Source organism: Rhipicephalus sanguineus, chromosome 3 (assembly GCF_013339695.2).
Source record: "Rhipicephalus sanguineus isolate Rsan-2018 chromosome 3, BIME_Rsan_1.4, whole genome shotgun sequence".
NCBI classification, from domain to species: Eukaryota; Metazoa; Arthropoda; class Arachnida; order Ixodida; family Ixodidae; genus Rhipicephalus; species Rhipicephalus sanguineus.
Genome location: NC_051178.1, coordinates 23,650,803 through 23,674,878, shown reverse-complemented (window position 1 = coordinate 23,674,878; position 24,076 = coordinate 23,650,803).

Below are 24,076 nucleotides of genomic sequence, written 5' to 3'. Positions count from 1 at the left end.
TTCATTGAATAGTATTAAAATTGCAAGATTACTAAGAAAGAGAAAAATATCTCTCGTGACTGCATTTACTAATCCTGATGTGAAATAAACTTTGTGCTATCTTTGAATTTTCATGTTTATATGTTACCACACTGTGCATGCTGATGGCAGTGACGACAACTGCAAAGGGTAAATGTTGGAAAAGCTACAGACATGAGAGCTAGGTTAAAGGTACACACAAGTGAACTGTTGTATTTTAAAATTGCGTGGTGAATTTCTTGACGTAATATTCATATTGTTTACTTTTACTTTATTCAAGAATTCTGGTGGGTCAACCAAAAAACATTGAAGCCACATGGCAATTGGCTCTGTATTAATCACAGCTTAAGAGGATTAAAAAGTTCCTTATAAATAAAACATCCTTGTGATGTTTCGAAAGCAGGAACAAATGTGATAATGACTTCATAATTGTATTATGGAACAAACAGGATATCCAGACGACATATTTTTGTGCCTTCCAGGGAGATGTTCAATATCAACCCGATGCGAGGCAGCAAATGTGGAAATGGACGCAAGTCAAGGACAGCTGCAGACAGCAAGATAATGAAACTGATACAGCGATTGCACTGAATCACTGAAGATGTAAGTTAACTTTTTTGCTGGTGTTGCTTGCTGATGAGCTTGTAATCCCTGCTATATTTTGGTTGCGTGTGTAGGGCCTGATATTCAATAAGGGTGTGCTGAATATATAGGTTAACAAGCCTGAAATGGTCAGTCTGAGGAGATCCATCATAAACATTTTTATTGAAGGAATGTTGCACTTGTTTTCACACAGAACAAGACAACCTTTATGATAAGTGAAAGCAATTTTCAGATATACTAACAATATTTGCAGAATTGTGTTGTCAAATTTACATTCCTTATTCCTAATTCTTTTTCGCTTGCATGCTTCCTCGTATCTCTTTGTATAAACAAGGGGCACCAGCGCCACCCCGTCTATTGTTCATAATATGAGGGGATGCTTTGCTTTGTGAAAAGGAACATAAGAGCCCTATGTTAGCTAGCGACTGTTCTACCAGCTGTAGGCGGTGGTCTGGCATGCATTCGCCTCCTGGCCATGCCTGCTTATTTTGATCCCCAGTAGCCGACAGCTTGAGCAGATGTGCTTTCTCATGCAGCAAACTGTGCATTCTAGTCAGCTGTCACTGAGCGTCGGCCACACTCTCGCATACCCTCTTTCATCAATGACTCTGTGTATGTCAGCAGACTGCAGGTTGTCATATTGACATCAGCAGGAAAGCACATACATGGTGCTATTTGCTGTGGCTATGTAACCAGACAATATACAAGAGGGCAGACAGTATTAGCAAAGAAAACTGCTTAAGTTGACCAAATCACTCTTCATTAATTTCTCTCATTGCTGCAACAGCATACTTTCCGCAGTGTAAGAGGCTGCCTCATTCTCGGTGCTAGGTGCTTTGCCATGTTTGCTGCATTACTAAGCATCCGAGCTCGGGGTCGCCAGGAACAGAAAAAAGCCGAGAGCGAGAACAAGCTGGAGGTGTAGTTTATATTGTTAGCGGTCGTTTCGATCGAGTGCTCGGTTTGATCAAGTTACTCTGAATGAGACAAACTGTTGCTTGGAAGCAGGACAGAATGTCAACGTCAGTGCCACAAAATGCAAAATGCTCCTGAGAGGTTGTGTAGCTAGCTTTGCTGCATACTGCAACAATGCAAGGAATAAGCAAGTAGAGAGCAAAGCTACGTCCCCATTATGATAAGCAGGAGCATCTGCGACCTTGATTCCATTGTCAGGTGTTGAGTTTCTGGATCCCGACGAGCAGGGACATGCGTTACTTATGAACTCCGAATGGAAAGTGTTTAATATTGTGTAACACATTAAGCTGTGAGAGAAAGTTGGGCAGCATCGATGTGCCTGCCTTTGAGCGAATGCCTTGGGCTGTTGATGCTGCCTATGACACTCACGCATTTTACATTTCGAGTTAACTTGTGAAAACACCACAGCCAAGGACAATTCGCAACACTGTCCACCTGAAACTACTTGGCGTGATGTGAGAGCGGTAACTGAAACTTTGTTTCACAAGCGTACCTTTGGAGTAGCTCATTGCGTACATTTTGATTTGCTTATTTCATGTTGCATGTGCCTCGTTTTACGCAGAAAGGCTAAATGTCACAAAACGTGTTTTTATCTCCTCTTTAGCTCTATTAATTTGGCATTTTTGACAAAAACCGACACTCCTTCACAGCCGGCCTCAGTTCGAATCTGTTCACGGCCATTGCACGTGTCCGACAGCTAGTGCGCAAAATCTGATTTTCACTTTTGCTTTGTTTTCTTGCTTTCAAGAGCACCCTTTGCTTGAACAGTTACACATGTCTTATCTCAACATGGTAATCTAGCATTTCAACTGAACTTAACGTCTCCCCTCATGTCTTTAATGTCGTCTGCACAGAAGTTATTTGGATTTTTTACTGTGAACACTACATTTATTCAATCATGCAGGGGTTTAGAATACACATGCCCTTTTTTTTATGAGTTTGGGCGGGCTGTGGATGCATCAAAATTAAAAACCTGCTGCTGTGTGGCTCATTTGTTTTTGCAAGGTAGATGCAAAATTCAGTTTCGGCACAGATTGCCTTCTTTTTTGGTTCAAGTGTCCTCATATATTTTTTTTTCTTCTCTTTTCAGATGAGCCGGAATGCGAACAGTATACTCGTACAGTTTGGCAGAATAAACCCCATCTTTATGCGTTCACAGCAGCTGCATGTTCACTGTTTACTTGGCAAGAAGTAGTATGTATGCATGCTTCCTGCCACAGCTATGTGCTGTCCCACACTTTGTGGGAAACACTGAATTCTGCATTTGCTGAGAAATATATGTGCCAAATAGTGCATTTTGTTGCTTTCCAGTCACCAATGCACAGAAGTTGACCCCACACTGTACTTAAAAAGTTGTAATAATGGCTGTTCTGTGGTGAAGAAAATTATGGTGCTTTATATGCAGCTACCGCAGTGATTATTGACTGATGCCAGTGGCAGCTTCTACTTTGCTGCGAAGAAGTTGTTAGAGAGAGGATACACAGGTTAAGCAGTAATAATGACAAAAAATTTCCACAGGATGTTATATGCAGCAGTCATAAGAAAGACATGCATGCACATGTTGCCCCTGTTGTAACATATATTAGGCTACAAGTGCCATTATATTTGCCCTGCCAAATTACTTGTTCAAGTTGAACAGCAATATCTGTTCTTGGGATTGCCAGACTTTTCGTGATTGACGTCCAACAACGTTTTCACCAGTTTCATCCCGACCAGGCGAGCTGTTGTCAGACCCTAGACTTCAAACAGCCAAACTATGTACGATTAATTTGTATGTGGTGCCAGAACACTTCAATTTTCACTGAAGTAGCACACTTGTAGCCTGGCATTTGTTTCAACAGGGGCAATATGTACATGCATCTCTTTGTGACTGTTGTGTTCAACATCCAGTGGAAATTTTCGTCTCCATCACTGCATAATGCATTTTTCCTCTCTCTAACAACTTCTTCGCAGCAAAGTAGCAGCTGCCACTTGCATCAGTTGATAACCATTGCGGTAAATGCATGTAAAGCACCGAAACTTTCTTCACCACACAGCACCAATTATTACAACTTTTTAAGTACAGTGTGGTGTCAAGTTGTGCACTTTGGTGACTGTAAAGCAACAAAGTGCGCTATTTGGCACATTTCATATTCCTCAGTAGTGCAAAATTTCCAAGTCATTACATGCAACATTTTCAGAGACATTACGTACATTTCCAGGACACATTACATATGACAATCCTAAGGTGACATCACGTACAACGTACGTTTCTTCGAGACATAACGTACGACATTCCTAAGAGGACATTACGTACAATGTTTCTAGGAGACAATGACAATACGTACAACATTCCTAAAAAGACATTACGTACAATGTGTCTAGGAGACAATACGTACAACATTTCTAGGGAGACTCCGTTTGCGGAAATCGCCCTATTTGGGAATCGGAAAAGTGATCGGCAACTTTTTACCTTCAGCTTTTTACGTAAACAAGGGGCAAAATTTTTAACAGTGTAGGGTATTTTACTATTTTTTTTTTATTTCTTCGGTTCTTTTCTGCTTCGGAGGCGGGACTGCAGTTATAGACCACTCTCTATTATTTTTGTATTATTTGTTTTTCCGTAATTTTTCCTCCTTTATATTCTATTGTTGTTGTTGTTTTTTTTTTTTTTTTTTACTTTCACCGGTGAAGGTTCCGGCGTAATCCAGTCGGCCTAGGCAAACGGAGAGCGTCGCGAGACTTGAGGTCTGTGCCTACGCTCGTGTTTTGTGCTTTTTGGAGTGCAGCGCACAACGAAGGACGACGTCTAACCTAGGAGCGGGCGCCTATCAGCTGCAATCTAGAACGAGACACCGCACAGAAGACGCAATATTCCAATGTAAATTCCTTTCCTTCATGCAGCTTCTGTTCTTAACAGCGAAGCTGTGAATGTTGGCAGTCAAACTTCCAAAAAAGAAAAAGCCCCGGCTGCGGCGTTGCCACAGGAACCGCTACAGCTGTGCGTCACCTGTGCTAAACTTTTCCAAGCCGCCGACGCGCCGAGCAGCAGCCGCCGAGCCGTCGCCATAGCAACCGCATCAGTTTCTTAAGCCATCTTTCAGGGACATCGATTTAAACACATTCAGAGTAGTAAGCTTTGCGCCTATTTCGGATCCGCCCGTCGCCGTCTCTTCACTGCCGTGCCTTCGTCCAAGCACTCTGGATCCAAACGCCGCCGGCGTTGTGAATCCCGTGCTGCAGCGCGACGAGCCGAGGATCAACCAGCGCCGCTGCTCCAACCTTTGCGCCACTTAGTGCAAACTTTCCGCATTTTTTTTTTGTTACCCTGGTATGTATATCAAGTAGAAAAGACCACGCCAACACTTTGTTCTTTATTGCTGCTGTTCACATGTCGCCAACGCCTACGTGACTCATCACGGGGCGACTGATGACTTCACATGATCACTAAGGGCAACGTCAAGATAAAGGCCGTAGCAGCTCTTGGGAAAATTGATAAAAGCGCTATATGCACAACTGCATAGCAATAACTAGAGAAAACTAAGAGAAATTAGCGTAGATAATAAAATGTAGCACAGATAAACAGTGCGCCTCACCTGAGTTCTTGTTCCAGGAGAACTGGCAAGCCATGTACGTAGAAAGAGAAAGAAAGAAGAGCAGCATCAAACTGTAGGCAACAATCTCATGAAAGATAGAACGCCACGTTAGCGCGCTCAATTTATCATAGCTTAACGCAAATTCTCTATCCAAATTTTGACCGTATTGAAATGAGAGTAGAGGAATAAGTCAGTCACATCGTGTAGCTACTAATTTCTTCAGGGGTATGATCATTGACAACACACAGAAAGCAAGATAATAGCGGATTCCTCGTAATTATACTGTAGCGTGCACATCTATTTTAGTTTGGTATAATAATTTTATATGCCTTATGTGTCTGTCGTCCATAGACAATGGCGGGGCGGATTAACTTAGAACTGTTTCCTACGCTTTAGAGCGCGTTAGCCGTCCGTGAATGATCTTAATTTTTCATGTATGCATTAAGTGGAAGAGTGAAGGAAACAGAAAAGTGCATGGCGACAACGTGACAATGACACAGAGCTACGTTATGCCGATTTGAATCGAGAGTCTTCGGAATAGCCCGCTCGTTCTAGATAAAGGAGGATGTAGCGGTGCGGAGGCGTGGGGGACGAAAGCCGAAGACGCGTCCGACATTCCCGATGCTCGGCGACACAAGCAACTGTGCCATGGTCGGACGAAGAAATGGCCGAGGTAGTGAAGTCGTTTGACCATCTCTCCTATCGGTGAAGCGACAGGCGTAGTGCGGCCTGAGGTTTATCGCGTTTGGGCGTTTTCGGGCTTCAGCATGACGCCAAAAGAGTGTTGCATGCAAAATGAACGTTTAGGCTAGTTCTGTACTCCAGACATTTTTTTCTGCCACATGATGAGAAGCCTTACTTTGTGCATCTGATCTAATATGGTTTGTAGCGCATCCCTCTGTTTTCTCCTTCTTTCCTTGTCTGCGCATGTCTGTATATGCAGGTGTTACATTAAGCGAACCTTCTTATAATGAATTAGTGGCGAGTGCATCGCCCATCTATGTTTTTGTCTTCTTAATATGAACGAGCTTGCACGCAGTGGCATGGCAGCTGGATAGGACGTAAGCACGATTTCAGCGCAGCCAAGCGGCGAAGGCAATCACTTATCAGCTACAGTTGTTGAAGCTGGTGTGGAGGATTTATAGGACAATATTTAAGCACTGGCGTAGAGGAACATTTAAAAATTACTATACATACCTATAAGAGAAGACGGAATTGTGCATTTCAAGCGAAAAGAAATCCCTCTAAATAACATATTCTGATAGTTCACAAAGAAATGCCGCTACGTTATGCAGTAGTTCAGTTAAAACTGTATTTTACTTACATGCATGCGCAAAAAAAGTTGGTTAACAAGATACGCGCTGCCAAGATGAGCATAATATATGATATTCAGCATCAATATCAATGCTTGTAGAGAAATATGTGGGGTCCATAAATGTATACCCTGAGTACAAAACAATGAAACTCTTTATTGAATGCAGTAAATGAAACATGCGTTATACCACGTATGCCTCCAGTCATTAAGTTTTGAACCTTAGATAAATATTTATTACAGGTAATACATTTAAACATTTAAATTACTTGAACATGTGCACCCCTAGTAACACGCAGAATAACAGGCCGACATTCAATCTCATGTACACATTCAACAGCATGCCTGATATGATTTTGCAAATGGAATGTCTGAAGCGTTGTTGCAGTGACGCACTATCAGAAACTGCTGTTTTATATACAGTGTCTTTGGCATGTCCCGAGAGGAAGAAATATAAGCAGGTAGTGTCAGGCGATCCCGCGGGCCATGGAATGAGGCCGCCTCTGCCAATCCACGTATTGGTAAAGGTTCGATAAAGGAAATCGCGCTATTCTAGGGCCCAATGAAAGGGGAGCGCCACCTTACTGAAAGAGGTGGTCTTGTATATCCTGTACATTTGACAGCTGGCATCGGCAGCGTCGGCGGCATGAACACCGGTGATGCAAAAAATCGTCACGTGATCACGTTATCATGACACCGCAGATTGGTAGAATTTGTAACGTCATCGTGACGTTACTGTGGCATCAGTAAGACGCCAAAAGATAACGTCATCTCATGACATAATTGCTAGTCAAAGCTGGGCCGATCACGGAGGCAATGGAAAACCACGTTGCGTGCAGAAAGGTCCCTGTAAGTTTTTGCTTGGTAGAGGCGTAGAATTGCACCACGCGCCAAACCATGTGAATTCCGCATCAAGTCAGGGGTTTAGGGCCCACCCATTACAAAGCGCTCACGCATAAATAATCGTCATCATCAGAAACAGCATCAACAAAGTGTAACATCGGTGCGAGTATTGCCTTACGGATACGTATTGTGTTTTTCGATACTTTGCAAAATGGTAAAATATGACGTAGGCGGCACTTCATAACTTCCCTTGCAGTAGGGATTCTAAGGTAGCTTAAAGCGGCCAGTGTTATGCGCACAGACGTTGCTTTCTGCGCGGCATGATTCAAGTGACCACTGAGAAGCGAAGCCTGGCCAGCGAATGAGGAGGCGATGCTAACGCTGTCCTCCTCCAGGTTTGCACAGCGGAGCTGTGATACACTAGTTTTGAGCGGCTCGCTTCTTGCGTAGACGAAAAACCGCAGCGCCACATAAGCAGCACTGTCGTATTTCGAAGCACAAAAATGGAACCTCTCGCGCCCTCTATGGAGTGGTGCAAGAAACTGGTGCATTAGAAAAATATGCCCGTGGAGTAAAGAAACAAAACAAATAAAAACAAAGTACATCTTCTTAACAGGGTTGAATTTGAACCCGGGGCCGTACGCTTCCAAAGCGAGTGTCTTTATAACTACGCCACGCATACCCATGCTTGCTTATTGTAAATATATTTGAACGATATGCACGCAACATACATGTGGTGCAAAGCAAATGTCAAAAGAGAACAGTGTCTGCGAAGCCATCGCTGACATTCATGGTAGTAGAATAAAAGCCCTCTCTAGGACAACAAAGCCAACATGGATACTTGTACCCATTAAACATGTTGCTCCTTTCCCAACATTTGGTGAAAAACATACGTTTTGCTATAAACTTTTTAAGGGCCTCCTCAAAGTTTTCAACAACGTTCAAAAGAATACCATGGAGCCGTCATAAAACAGCGTTTTTCAGACGACCGCGGCCTACAATAAAACATTAGGCATAGGCGTTCCTTAGACAACTCCAAAAAGATAGTAGGAATGCCCATAGACTGTCGCGCCGCCAAGCGGAATTCAGGAGCGTCCTCTCGAGGAGGGTTAGTAGACATCAAAATGGCAGCAGTACACAGTCGCTCCCTTGTTGGGCTGTGCTAGCCTCAGTGTTAACGCGTTGGCAAGGAAGGAACACTACGACTTTGCATGTTCCCTGCATCAGTGAAGTGAACAAACCGGGCCCTCCGTGACACGCGAAATCTGATTCGTTCTTGCGAGACGCGAAATTTTCGTGAAAGTACGTGGCAACTCGCGCTTTCAATGCTAGCCCACACCGCGCGCATACTATCAGCTTGGCGAGGCTTTCTGTAGCCACGCAGGTTAGTTAAATGTAATCGCCTGACATATTCAGTTGAAGCTCACCCTGTTTTACTTGCATATAGCATTGGTCAGTGTTTCTTGTAGTGCATGAATCCCATAACACTGTACACGGGAGGTCGCGCGGGCTCGCGATTTGCTCGTGTATAACTGAACGATCTCAGGCTGGCGATACATTAAAATAGGGCCTCTATCCTTTGCCAGCAAAGCGCTGTTACGAATCGTGCGAGCGACGTTTCAATCATTCGAGGACGCGTCTGCTCGACGCCTTTCGTGGAGCGAACGCTTTCCACGCCGTCCTACGCCATTGTGTTGGTTTCAAAGCGAGCGCTGCGCCGCTTGTTTTTGTACGTTTGTTGATAGGTGGCAGCAGTGTGCTGCCACCTATCACCAGGGGGGCAGGGGGGTGGCCGCCCCGCCTAGTCACCTAGGAAGAGGGGGGGGCGCAAAGCCTGCCCCATACATTGACTTAATAGGGAGGAGGGGGGGGGGCGCCGTGTTGAACTTTTGCCCCCCCCCCTCCCCTGAAAGGAACCCTGCGCACGCCTATGGCTAGAACACTGGGCTGCCACGTAGGGGGCCCAGGTCCGAACGCCGTTCCACTTTAGATATTTTTTTCTTATTTCGTGCCACAGCGGTTACAGACACCGGCGGCTGACAGCTAAGGCACCTAAAATGGCCGTTCTTGTGATTTCATAACAACTTTCGCTGTAAGACTATCATAGCAAAGTTGAAGGCAAAAGGAAACAAAGCCGCCCATAGACAATACGGCTAGATGATGCTTTGGAAGGTAAAGGGAAACTTGAAGATAATCTAAATGAGCTTCTAAAAAGAAGGTCTCACTAGCAGTACACATACAGGGTGTTCCAAGTTAATCTTTATGGTTTGCTTAAAATTCAGCACTGGGAAGAACGTGAAAACCACCTTTGCAGATAAGTTATGTATCCAGGGGGACGCAAAGTGAGACAATAACTATGTCTGTCAGCCGCCGAAAAAAAGCCGCACCTCCCCGAAGGGGATCGTGAGGAAATGCGAATGCATTTGGGTGCACCCGATGAGTGTGCGATTAATAATAAAGAGAGACGAGAGTGTGCACGTAGAGGCGTAATGCTCGAGTTGCATTGTGTTACGCTTCGTCCTAGTGGTATCGTTGCCACGAGAGATTCGACTTCACCGACTTCCATCGCTATCAAGACACCAAAGCGCGCGATCCCTGCATGATATATATAGGTCCGAGCGCGGAGAGGAGGAGCGCCCAAGCTCTCTCTCTCCACAGAGGAAGCTCCGCGATGCGGGCGCCCTCTCCGGGTACACTCCTCCTCTCCCTTACCCTCCGCTGCTCCGCGATGCGAGCGCCATCGCACGCCCGCGCGCTCATCCTCTCCCTTACCCTCCACCGCTTACCACCTGCTCCGGTTGCTAGGCGTGGCGCAGCTGTTGCTAGGGGCGAGGATGAGCGCGCGCGGAGAGATCTGTGCGCACGCCGGCCAAGGACGCAGGACAACCCCCGACTAAGAAATGCATTCGCATTTAATAACTAAAATTGAATAATAAACTTCTTAATGAGTGCAGCAAGCGGGCATGTTTGTATTCAGAAGTTGCAGACAGTCGCGTTTCTGCACAGTTGCACTTGGAAGAATTCTTCTAGCATGTATGTGCCCCGATATATCCCGCTGCAAAGCTTAATTGCGGTTTGCATGATTGCGCATGCAAGACAGTGAGCACTGACATAAAGCTCTTCCCCGATGCACCGCGGCAGTTGCGTGCGGCGTTTATTCTGACAACGGGTCGAAGGCATAGGCAAAGATGATAACGGCTACCCCTACCCTTTTGCTACCGGCTGCATTGACTTTGACTTCTCGTCACATCAGGGAAGAACACTGCGCCGATCCTCACTTTGTGTCCCCCTGGATACATAACATATATGGTCGATTCCACGAAAGATCGAAAAAGTGTGTATATTTGATGTTTCCGATTTTCCTGATAATTTTGTATGTTGTGCACATATGACTGCACAGCACGAAATCGCAGTTCGTTTTCAAATAAAAATTTTTTTTCAACACAGGAAAATTTGACAAGTGTCGCCGGTTGACGACGACCATTTTACGAAGAATGCGTTTTCGTAACTTCGGAACCATGCTGGCAGCTACTCAAGCTATATACTACAAATATCTTTCTTTTTGGCGGAAGTAGAAGTAAAGAGGAAATAGATCTTATCATTTCATGGAATTCTGAGTAAATTATGTATTTTTAAAAATTCACGAAAAACGCTGCGTTTTTGAAAATCAGTCAAATTTGGGACGCTATGGCTACTTCTGTGAACATCTTAGCTTGTTCATATTTGCAGTATTAATAGGCCTTTATGTGAATAATGAACCTCTGCATTTGTATTTCTCTAATAATATTCAAAGTAGTAAATTTTCATGCTTGAAACACCAAAAAGAGAAAAGTGCTCCTCCATTAAAAAATCTATAATAAAAAAAACCCAATCTCAATTTTGTTCAAAGTCCCCCAAAATGTTCTCAAAGGACTGCAGAATGATATTATGAAAAAACATGTTGCATCATTTTTATTACAACAAAAGCAGAAAATGTCAAACATTTTGTTTCCAGAGCGTGGTGGCTACTGCGCAAAGGACATCTCTAGTAACAAGAAAATACAGTAACACGTCTTTTTTGTTTTCTGAGCTTCGCTAAACAACAGTAATGATCTATGGTCGAAAATTGGGAACTGTTTTGTAAAGAAAAAGACCGTTCCAATTAAATGCATTCGCGTGGTTTGCGACTTCACGCCAGTGTTAGACGTCCCTCAGTCCACAGTATGCACTCTCAGTTGTAGCCTCCTTTTCTTTCATCTATTTCAGTTGAGTATAATTCATATCTTGAATGCTAAAGAACGCATTCTCTCCATGCGTCTCTTATGATGATGTGCTGTGCCAGAATTGAGAGATTGGTATAAAAGCCAAGGTCTCTTCATGAATGGAAATGAATTTCTGGAGAGCGGTCGCCAAGAGGTGTGGTTTTTCTTGGCCCAAATGTGTACGTTGTCAAACCTTATGTGATCAATGCAGAGTTTAAAAAGAATCGATTACGTGAAGATTGGTGGCAGCAGTTCTGGCCACGGACAAAACACATTTTGTTTGCATTGCTTCTGCTTTGTTTTGCATATCCTCCTTTCTCTTGAAGGAGTGCTGGCAGATCTGGTTTCCCTCTTGAATTGAGCGCGCATCCTGCTTCATGACCCTCCGCAAAAGAGTCTCGTTCCGATATCTTCTACGTAACGAAAATTCTGCTGCAGCAGAATTTTCTTTTTGTGCACCATGAGGCAGTCCGTACAAAATCTCGGCCATGGCTATAACGCCTACCCATAGCCACCTTCAGAGCGTAGGACAGTGACCGCATCAAAGTGAAGCACAATTTGGATGCTTAACTTCTATCTCAGGTGGTGTTTGGCTGACTGGCACAGCCGTACTCGTTGCTGTCGTCTGCTCAGGCGGGCGTCCATCGCGCCGCCCTTTGCACCTGTCCGCCTAACGCATGCTACTCCGTTTACACGAGTGCTTGTAGCGCGGGCCACACGATCCGCACTGTGCGGATCCAGAGACCGGGCGGGAGAGCGACGAGCGGTGAAAAATGTATCGTGTAACCAATGCAATCGACACCCCAGCTTTTTCTCGTGCATAGCGACAAAGCCTGGCAAACAATGTGTGGCTGCTGTGCTTAGGTTGCACTGCGGTACTCGCCGTTCACCACTGCAGCCATTTGCGATTTCTCACATTCTTACAATGCATGATCGACTCAGCTACACATATTTCGAGTTTAGCTTCGTTACTTTTATATAAGCGCATTTACTAAAAAAAATTATCCAGAGGAATGAAAATGTCCGTGCTGCCCGTCGACGAGGAATCTAAGTGGTGTCGCAAATGCATTTAATTGGAACGATCTTTTTTTTCTTTACAAAACAGTTCCCACTTTCCAACAATAGATCATTACTGCTGTTTAGCGAAGCTCAGAGAAGAAAAAAGACGTGTTACTGTATTTTCTTGTCACTAGAGGTGTCCTTTACGCAGTGGCCACCACGCTCTAGAAACACAATGTTTGACATTTTCTGCTTTTGTTCTAATAAAAATGACGCAACATGTTTTTTCATAATATCATTCTGCAGTCCTTTGAGAACATTTTGGGGGACTTTGAACAAAATTGAGATTGGGTTTTTTTTATTATAGATTTTTGAATGGAGGAGCACTTTTCTCTTTTTGGTGTTTCGAGCATGAAAATGTACTACTTTGAATATTATTTGAGAAATACAAATGCAGAGGTTCATTATTCACATAAAGGCCTATTCATACTGCAAATATGAACAAGCTAAGATGTTCACAGAAGTAGCCATAGCGTCCCAAATTTGACTGATTTTCAAAAACGCAGCGTTTTTCGTGAATTTTTAAAAATACATAATTTATTCAGAATTCCATGAAATGATAAGAGCTATTTCCTCTTTACTTCTACTTCCGCCAAAAAGAAAGATATTTGTAATATATAGCTTGAGTAGCTGCCAGCATGGTTCCGAAGTTACGAAAACGCATTCTTCGTAAAATGGTCGTCGTCAACCGGCGACACTTGTCGAATTTTCCTGTGTTTAAAAAAATTTTTATTTGAAAACGAACTGCGATTTCGTGCTGTGCAATCATATGTTCACAACATACAAAATTATCAGGAAAATCGGAAACATCAAATATACACACTTTTTCGATCTTTCGTGGAATCGACCATATGCAAATATGATTTTCACACTCTTTCCAGTACTCAATTTTCAGAAAACCGTAAGGCTTAACTTTGAACATCTGATATATTGTAACCAGGTGTTGAAAGCGACTCGAAGGCACTTAAAAAGTCAAATATTGTTCCTGATATTGGCCTTCTACAAAATCGTCTTTCAGCTGGCGGCCAGCGGGTGTATTTGCGTCGTGTTCAAAGCTATGCGCACCCCGCATGTGCACGTAGGGAACGTACGTATCAGCACTCGGTGGATGATAGGAACCGCAATGCCGCCGTATTTTGGTGTGCCATTTTGCACAGAGAAGGAAAATGAGGACGCTAAACATTTCGCACGAAACTTACCTCCATGCCATACCGACACGCTCCCTCTATGAGCAGCACAGCGTTCCCGTGCTTCAACTACTCACGACTGACGCCATGTTTACGTTCTTCGTTCATAGAAGATACGGTATGTGACAGCATCGGCGCTCATCAGAGATCGCTGTTTCATATGATGCCGGAACGAGACAATTTTGCTGCCATATGTGCTTGCTGCACAGAGATACCGGCTTCGTGTGCGAGCTTTAAACCTTCATCGCGGCTGCTTGCAGATGCATGGGTTTCCGTTGACGTCCTTAATTCAAAAAGATAAGGCGGGCTAGTTGGTGGCTGGAAGTGGCATTCATTTTTTGAAGGGCAAGTTTAAAGAAAACACACACACACACACACGAGCCACGACATGTAAACAGAGCTAGCGCTCGTCCGATTTACATGTTCTTGCTTGCGTGTCTGTGTGCTGTTAGCTCGAAAGTGTTTTATGTCGGTGTTCATCAAGACTTCAGCGACGTACTTCCTTCATGGAAATGATGTCGAACAAATGCACACGATCAATGGCAAAAAAAAAAACAAGGTTGGTCCATCCGTCATAGGAATCGGTATAACACGATAGTGAAACGTGTCTTCAGAGAACTAGTGCTTATTGTGTGACACATTACATCTTTCACCTGTCACAGAGGGCGGCACCGCCCCGCCTATCTACACCGCGAACAGAGATCATCATGCGAGAGAGAATGTGTGAAAGACATAAGGCGCGTTCGTGAGCTTGTCGGTGGAGCGTCAGCCGCTTACCGTCGCGGCCGCAAGGTCGTGGGTTCGATTCCCAGCCGCCGATCTTTTTCTTGGTTTTTTCTTTCTCACCCGTTGGTGTCCATTTTATCAACGTCATATCCGTAACGGAAGTACTTGGTGGACCCCGGCACTTTCGCGTTAAAAAGCATGGCTGATAAGGGCCCCCTTTCATAGGAATCGGTATAACACGAAAGTGAAACGCGTCTTCGCACGGGTAGTTAGGCGTCGATCGTGCATTGTTTCGCCACAAGGGCGAAGGAATGAATGATATAGCAGCAAATTGTAATGTCACGCGAAGAACGGGAAGCAGCTCGAAACTTGCGCTCTAAAGCAGAAAGGAGGCACGAAAGGAACATACGTAGGACGAGCGCGATCTAACAACTGTCACAAGTCTTACTTCTTTGTGTGTGAGCAGCGCACTTCTTTCGGAAACACGGCCGTTGCAGCGAGCGAAGTGACCTTCGTGCTCTCTGTAACGTCAACGGAAACGTGCGGTGAAATCACAAGACGTAAAAACCACCCCCATCACGAGATAGGCGCGCGCGCACGAGAGACACCCCCTGTAGAGGCGCACTCGAATCGCAACGGTCGTGGCTCCTATCTTTAAAGCGCGCCCTCCGCGCCATCTCGCTAGTGATAACAATAACACGCTGAAGTCACCGAGCTCTGAGTACCGCCAACCGCCAATGGTATATATAAATAGGTCGAGGTCAGTTACCTGAACAACGTGCGCTCTGTGGCGGAGTGGGTTCGCGCTGCGCGGTGAGCAGTGAGGGATCGTAAGTTCGATGCCCAGCAACGCAAGTTCTTCTTCTCGTTTTTTTTTCTCGTCTGTTAGTGTATATTTAACAACGTCAGATGCGTGACAGAAATACGTCAATGGAGCCGTGGTGGACCCCGGCATAAAACACTTTCGTGTTAAAGAGTTTCATGAACGAGGGTTGAACCCACGACCTCTCGGTCCGCGACAACAGATCCCGCGCACGCTATTTTTTGCGCGACGGTCACAAACACTGCAGGCTTTACAAACGCGCCTCAGATATCTCGCACTTTCTACTGACAGTGCGCTTGGTCGGCGGGGTGGTGTCGCTGTCTGGGAGTGGTGAAGTGAAGTAATCCACAAGAAAGGAAATCTGGGCTAATTGGTTATTGTTCATTTACGATCAGCTTACAGCGCAAGAAAAGACGAGGACGCAGACCAAGGATGTGACGACACAGCGCCTGTGTGGACATCCTTGGTCTGCGTCCTCGTCTTTTCCTGCGATGTAAGCTGATTAAAAAGTGAAGTAATGCATTATGAACCAGGCTTCCGCGATTAGATCCTACGCATACCATTCGGCGCGCTTCCAGTAGAAGTGCAATTTTGTCAACGTCTAAACACATCGCGATGTCGCGATCTTAGCCAAAGCCCTGGCTTCGCTCATCTAGGGCTCCCTGTTTTCGGCGTTTATTTTTCCTGATATCTGGAGGGTGTTCTTGGAGTTTACATTTTCGGAAAAAATTCAGCGTTTATTGGAGTTTATTTCACGTAAATCTTCAATTCTTCGAAATTCGGTCTCTAATTTTGCATTATAAGTTGTTGCAGTGTGTTCTTATTATTTTTATCTTAATGGAAATGCGTTACACTGTTTCTAATAATCATTTTCTTCCATCCTTTGATATTTTTCTCACTTGCTGGTCATTTACTCTGTTGATAAGGCTGTTGATGTGCATTGCTGTAAACATGCCAAAGTGCACTTTTGAGGCGGCAGGGGCAAGTCACGCTGCTTCTTACCCTTTTCTCTCAGCCTCCCTCATGTTCTTGATGAAAAACAAAGGACTTATTAATATTATTCTCAATACTCCAAAATCTTAGATGAAATGATATCTGAAGACGAAAACATTCGAAAACACTAAGTGTACTTTAGATGTCTGGAAGGTTTGAACGCACAGATGCATATACATACTAGTACAAATACTACAATACGATACACCTACGTTTGTTCGTATTACAACTTTAAAACTTGTCGTAACAGACGCAAGCATACTTTATGAGGTTGCTGCCGCTGATCTAGATGCGCTCTTTTTGAGTGATGATTCTCAGCTTCTAAAATGCCCTTTTAACGTTGAAAATGCCCGCTTGAAATCGGAGTTTATCGGATGGATCAGAATTGTCAAAACTTTTGCCGGCCAGAGCTTATCGGGGTCTTTCGGATTTATCCGAAAACACGGAGTCCTACTCATATCATCGATCCATATGAAGAATAGCTGTGCGTACTCGCTGTGCGTACATCGGGTAGCTGTGCGTACATCGGGTACTCGCTGACACTAGCCCCGAGTAAAATCGCGACCGGGCCACAATAGCCGGGATAGAGGGTAGAGACGACGCTCGTTGCATGTCTCTCTAGTCCCTCCGTGGTGTTCAGAACGGCCCGCTCACGCTAGCGGCAAGCCTGCCGCAACGGCGCGGTGCCGTAAGGGCCCGCTCACGCTAGCGGCACGGCAGCTCGCCGTTTGCCGTTTTCCGTTCTCAGGCTGCCGTGCGCGAGCGATTTCGTTCGCGCACGTCAGCCGTTCTTTGCCGTCCGAAGAATAGGTCCGGGACCCATTTTCTCGCCGTCCTCCGTCTGCCGCAGAGCGACGTGGCCAATCAGCGACGGAGGAGCGGTTGCCATGACTACGGCGCGCCGCGTCGTCTGCTTTTGGCTTTCCGCGTCGTCTGCGTCTGCCGCGGGACGCTTCGAGCTGCTTGCTTTTTTTTCTGCGCTTTTCACTCTAGAAGTGCGTATGTCGTCCGTGTCGTTGCCAGGCATGGTTTCAGCAGTCGATAAAGCGTTTTAGTCTGTCCGGCATTAAAGAAAGCGTCGCGTAATATCAAATAAAGTGTCCTCAAGGTGGCGCCAGGTCAAGTGGCGCCAGCTATGGTGGATTAGAAACAACTAACAAAGGCGTAATCTATGACCTCTGAGCATGCGGAAGCGCCCATCTCGACTCGCTAAGCCTACAGCATCGATTATTTGAGTACGGCTCTCCAAAACGGGGCCGAATCGCTACGAATACTTTGCTGTCGAAGCTTAAGGACATGAATCTAAAGCAAATGGAAGCATCAGTTCGTAGCTTACGCGCTACAGAGCGCACGGCGGCCACTTGATAGATTCGAGGTGGACGACAACCGCTTTTAGCAGTGCGGCCATGTTTTTCGGAGGCTCGCCGGCGAAGCTTGCCGTGCAAGTAGGACAGCTCTCGCGCGTGCGGCGACGGCGGACGTTCTGCGACACCGCGCCGTTGCGGCAGGCTTGCCGCTAGCGTGAGCGGGCCCTAAAACGTACGCCATCGCCGCCCGCGCGAGAGCTGTCCAACTTCCACGGCAAACTTCGGCAGCAAGGCAATCGCGCCTTCGAAAAACATGGCCGTACTGCCAAAAATAGTTGTCGTCCACTTCGAATCTATCAAGTGGCCGCCGTGCGCTCTGTACCGTGTAAGCTCCGAACTGATGCTTACATTTGCTTTAGATTCATGTCCTTAAGCTTCCACAGGAATATATTCGCCCCTACTCGGCGCTGTTTTTGAGAGCCGTAATCAAATAATCGATGTTGTAAGCTTAGCGAGTCGAGATATGCGCTTCCGAACTCTCGGAGGACATAGATTACGCATTTGTTAGTTGTTTCTAATCCTCCTTCGCTGGCGCCAGTTGACCTGGCGCCAGCTTTAGGACACTTTCTTTAGTTTTACGCAAGGTTTTTTTTAATGCCGGACAGACTAAAACGCTCTATTGACTACTGGAACCATGCCTGGCGACGACTGCACTGCTAGCGTGAGCGGGCCCTAACTCCAACTTGCGGCGGGGTGCGGGATGCCGCATGATCAAGTTCTGCGTCCAGTCAGCGGCGCTCTTCTGACTGTCACACCGCTTTCTCTGATTACGCTCTCACCGTTAAAGGGGCCCTCCAACACTTTTCAAGACCTTATTGTTTAACACTTTTCACTTGCGGGTTGCGTAGACTGAAGTCTAGAGATTAGTGCAGCAAGAACGGCAGTTATGCAGCCTAGAAAATACAAAGTACAATAAAAAGGACACCTACCCTCAACTCCATCTTTGCGGGGTCACCTGACCACATTTCACTTGGTCTGTGACGTTTGAGAGCGCCCCAATCAAATGAGCTAGAAGCACTTATGTACGGAAAGCTCGTATGCCATTTTGGCCGTTCTTTCCAACGTAATTGTGACGCCGTCGCAACAGTAACAAACAATGTGGCGCTTGAAGAGTGAACCCCACGTGCGAAACGAGGCAGAGAGCGAACGCCTCTGTCATGTTTTCTAGTTTTAGTCATCATTCAACATATCAACACTCCTGCATTTTTAGATGCGAAGCAGGTTTTGCTCGGGGCTGTGTCCGTCCTTCCATTGGCAACCGTCCGCTCGAGAACCATGTGTGTTGGCACGCGCTAGCGTATTCGGGCCTGTGTAAGGGGCTGGGTAAGACGCGGTGGCCTCTCCGTTACACTTTCTCAGCAATCACGTGATGGCGTCGGGGAACCATATTCTGCAGACTCAACAGCAACTACAGTGAATTCATGGTGCGCTCCACTTGCAAGGACGCCTTAACACCGTGCAAGGTGCCCATGATGAACGGAACTTTAGGTCGACCCATGCGCTGCTTCGCATCCCCACATGGTTCCCTTTAGTAAGAGATGGTGTAATTTTATTTCCCTTCAGTTTCTTCTAACAACGTCGCCTGGAGCGTCCCGCGGGTGTTTACCCATCCGGACGCTCCAAAAAGTGTTGGAGGGCCCCTTTAACCCCTACCACAAAGGTTTGTTTAATCATTGATCATGGAGGCTAGTCGTCGGGATGGAGACGTGCCACCAAGCGTCAACGCGGGTGCGGGTGCATCCACGTTAAACCGCGCTATAGCTGCCAAACACCAATAGACATTGTGCGAGCTCTCTTATATCAACGTGCTGTAAACATTAAACTACTTTGTAAACATCGTATAGTTTCCTACTATAATGTGTATGAAACTCCATGGTAAAGACACGTTTTACTTTCGTGGTATGACAAATTCCTATGACGGATGGATCAACCTTGTTTTTTTTTATTTGCGCCGAAAAATGAGTCATCATCATCATCACCAGCCTCACTGCGCCCACTGCGTATTTCGCCAAACAACCCTGTCCTGTGTTTGCTGCGTCCACTTTATCCCCACAGACTTCATGAGCTGATCTGGATAGCTAAATTTCTACCGGCCCCTCGCGGGCTTACCTTCTCTTGGAATCCAGAATTACTCTCAGTGACCAGCGGATATCTTGCCTTTGCACTACATGCCCTGCCCATGCCCATTCCTCCTCGTTTTCGACTAAGGTGTCTTTAAAACCTGTTTGTTCCCTCACCCAGTCTGTTCTTGTCCCTTAAAGTTACACCTGTCATTTTCCTTTCCATGGCCTGCTGTATTGTCCTCAATTTAAGTTGAACCCTCTTCGTAATCCGCCAGTTCCCTGTTTCGTAGTTATGTACCGGTAAAATGCACCTGTTATATACCTTCTCTTGAGTATTAGCGGTTAACTACCAATCAAAATTTTAGAATGCCTTCCAATTGCGCTTCAACCTATTCTTAGCCATCTAATTATTTCAGTCTCATGATTCCGTTCTGCGGTAACTACTTGTCCTGAGTAGACGTATTCCTTTACTACTTCCAGGGACCTGTTACCTATCGCAAGGCGCTGTTCTCTTCCGAGGCTGTTCAACATTACTCCAGTGTTCTGCATATTAATTTTGAGACCTACCGCTCTGCTTTTCCTGTCCATCTCACTAATCACGAATTGCAGTTTCTCCCGTGGGTTACTCATCGAGGCAATGTTATAAGTGCATCGCAGGTTGCTATCGTACTCTCCATTAACACGTATTCCTAACTGTTCACAATCTGCGAGTCTGTTCCAATGCGACTCTTTAAGTGGTTTAATAAATCTGGATAACAGGTATACATGCTAAATTGGCAACTCGCACGCGTTATATACTCTCCCCGATCGGACCAATTGTGCTGGAGCGTGTTTGTAGATAGTCTTCATTTGTGTACGTTAACTAGGTACCGTTTGGTTAGACGGTTTGCGCGTTCATTGTTTCACTATGCATGTTTTTCAAGCATTTCACGTGCTATGGATTTTTATCAGATGCTTGAACTGAGCGACACTTTTCACACGAAACTGAAAATTGCTGTTTCGCGAAATCGCTTGCATTCGACCGAGGTCATTTCAGTACTGTTTAGTCGGCATAAAAAAATATTGTCTTGCTGCAGCGCGTTCACATCGCAAGATGGCCCTATGTCCCGAAAGCGACTGTGTGAACGCGAATTTTGTTGGGCGTCGTTCTTTTTACCAGCACATGAGGGAATGACATTGCAAAAGATACCAACAAATCGACGCTTACTTCCAATGAACCTTTCCTAGTTCACTTTTCAGGTACGTAAGATGTGTAACTTTTGGGCATTTTGATAGTATTGTAAGTATTATATATAACTTACTTCGGTGGCATCACAAGCAAAATATTATTTCTCAGAAATAGACAAGGGGATGAAATTTTGTTGACAATCAGATGGGCGATGCGTCAGGACGTGCGCTGCTACTAATGAAACATGCTCTGAAACGTGTAAACAGAACTTTTTTTCACCATCGTCGCTGCATAAAGTCCTGTCGTGCGCTAAAGCCTCTTCCAAAGTATCCTCACTACACGCAGGATATTCATATAGGTGCAGTAGAATGGAAAGTTGGGCTAGTTGGAATGCATTCATGATTGATGCTGCGTTAGGCAAAATGTTTTATGTTACGAAATGTTTTATTTGCTACACGCGTATAGTTTCCTTCTCAATCACGGAAGGCTCACGGATGAGTCGATGACGAGCTTCATTCTCGTTTGTGAGTATTAAGCTACTAACTCTCATCGCGTACCAACTCTCACAGAAATGACTAGAAAATGTCAGTAACTCGCAGAGTCATTACAATCTCGTCTGTCATTTGTGATCCACCAAATGGATTACGTACCAAGCCGATACAGGCGAGCAGTTATAGGAGCGACTGCTGCACGACTCGGACACACGCTTCACGACATGGCGCCGCATTTGTGGCTTCGTCACACTTCCCACAGATTGCAGCATAGTGCGACTGGCTGACGGGCACAATGACATTGTGCGTATCTAAGCAATAGCGTTACCTTAATGTAAAAGTAGTGATCGCCTACCACTATACAAGATCTCTCCTAATAGCAAACGAGAAACGTTGGCCTATTGAAGCACTTACGGTTGTGCTCGGCTTCCATCCCCAAGATCCGATGTGAAAGGTGCAGTGCGCTACTTCAGTGGCAGCAACTGTTCTTCTTGTGCGTCCGTCGAACTGACTGATACCCACTGTGGGGGATTGGCGCATAATTAGGTGGTTTTACAAATATGTAGAAAAAGTTAAGAATGGTGAAGGTATAGCATAAAAATTGCGAACAGAAGATTGAATTGAAGTACACGATACAAAGCACAAAGAAAGAAAGAAATGCGGAAAACGTTCTTTACGAAGAAAAATAAAATTATGCACAGTAAAAGTCAGGAGCTCTTCCCCTATCGGGAAAATGGGGGCAAGCGAAGCTTGGCGTGTTTCAACTACTGCTTTTCTTTATTTCTTTCTATTTTTTGTTCTCACTTTCGAACTGCACAGTTGCTCCTTCCTAGCGTGCGCTTTCAGTTTTAATATAAATAGCGACTGTCTCAGGAACGCTGTTTACGGCATGGCGTCTTTGATGTTCATTCCAGCGTTCCTCAACCTCTAGAAGGGCCCAACGGAAGGGCCATCATGTGATCGTGGAAACGCGGGTTAGGAATTCAGCTTTCTCCAACTTGGAATTATCCCGAAATGTGCAATTTCTGTTATGGGCCTCAAGCCTTCTCGAGCAGATCGCTTTTAGTTCGCCAACATAAAATATTTCATTGAAGCGCCCATAGCAGGTGTACTGCTTCCCCATATGTTATTGTCGGTAGAACGCATTCGTATACTTCAGTTCAGTTCACACTGCGCCATGGCCGCACTGAGCGGTCCTTCAATTAACGCCCGCGCGGCTTCAGTCGAGCCATGACTGGGCAAGCATGGACGCGTGGCCTAGGGGTCAAGGCACTCGATTTCGGACCGGGGAGACCCAGGTTAATATACCATTCTCAGAAAGAAAACATGTTTTAAAATACGTATCATTTGCTAGAGACCCCAAGGCACTTCGATCGTTTCTATCTATCTATCTATCTATCTATCTATCTATCTATCTATCTATCTATCTATCTATCTATCTATCTATCTATCTATCTATCTATCTATCTATCTATCTATCTATCTATCTATCTATCTATCTATCTATCTATCTATCTATCTATCTATCTATCTATCTATCTATCTATCTATCTATCTATCTATCTATCTATCTATCTATCTATCTATCTATCTATCTATCTATCTATCTATCTATCTATCTATCTATCTATCTATCTATCTATCTATCTATCTAGCCGTCTACAACGGGGTGCTTTCGCGATCGCTTCCTTAACTTAGTCTATATCAAAATTGGCATGAAAGGGTCAGATGGTTTCACGAATATGACTGTCTGGTCATGACATGAGTAACGTGAAGATACTGTAGCGTACGTCGTTACAACTTTCCTCCAGACTCATGTGGCACGTACCCGTTTACCACGGGTCGCGGTATGCGGGTATGCGTCAAAGGTCACTGACAGTTTATATTTTCCCAGGAACGACGAGAACAGACATTGGTAATATAAATGCGACAGCGTAACGAAAAACCGACATTGGCAGTTTTGACCCGACGCATGCAAAGAATCAGGATCCCAGCAGGAATCGAATCCAAGCGTTCTGCGTGGCAGTCAGGTATTCTACCTCAGAACCATGCCACGTCTTGAAACTGTTTTGAAAAAAGACCCTATGCAGGGCGTGATCTCGGTCGAACGTCAATTGTGGTTGTCGTGCTAGCTATTTAATTTTACAAGAAAACAATAAACACTACATATTGTGAGCATTCTTCATATTCGTCATCTTCTCACCTGTTAATACTCATCATCACCGCTTGGGTCTGAGCAGTGGGGCTCAGGCTCGAGGGCAATAAAGAAGAGTCTTGCGGCCTGAACGTTGTCTCACAGGTGGTGGAATGCGGGGTATCGATCCCCGTACCTCCTCAACAGACACAACCCCACGCATCCACAATGCCCGATTCGATGAATGTTCTGTCACGACGAACGCCGCTTCCGCCTTCCGACGCCTGGCGCCCCCCTTGGCCTGTTTGCTACAATTGTGGAGTTCGTGGCCATATTTCCAGGTTTTGCCAGGACGAAAGACGGACCTATGACTCTTATGAAGGAGACGAGTTTCGTGCTGCGGTTCCGCAGCATGCTCGCTCCTACCATAGTTATGAACGCCGCTCGCCATCTCCGCAGAGCCTCTACGGAGCCGGTGCTTCTCGTTTCCCGCCTCGC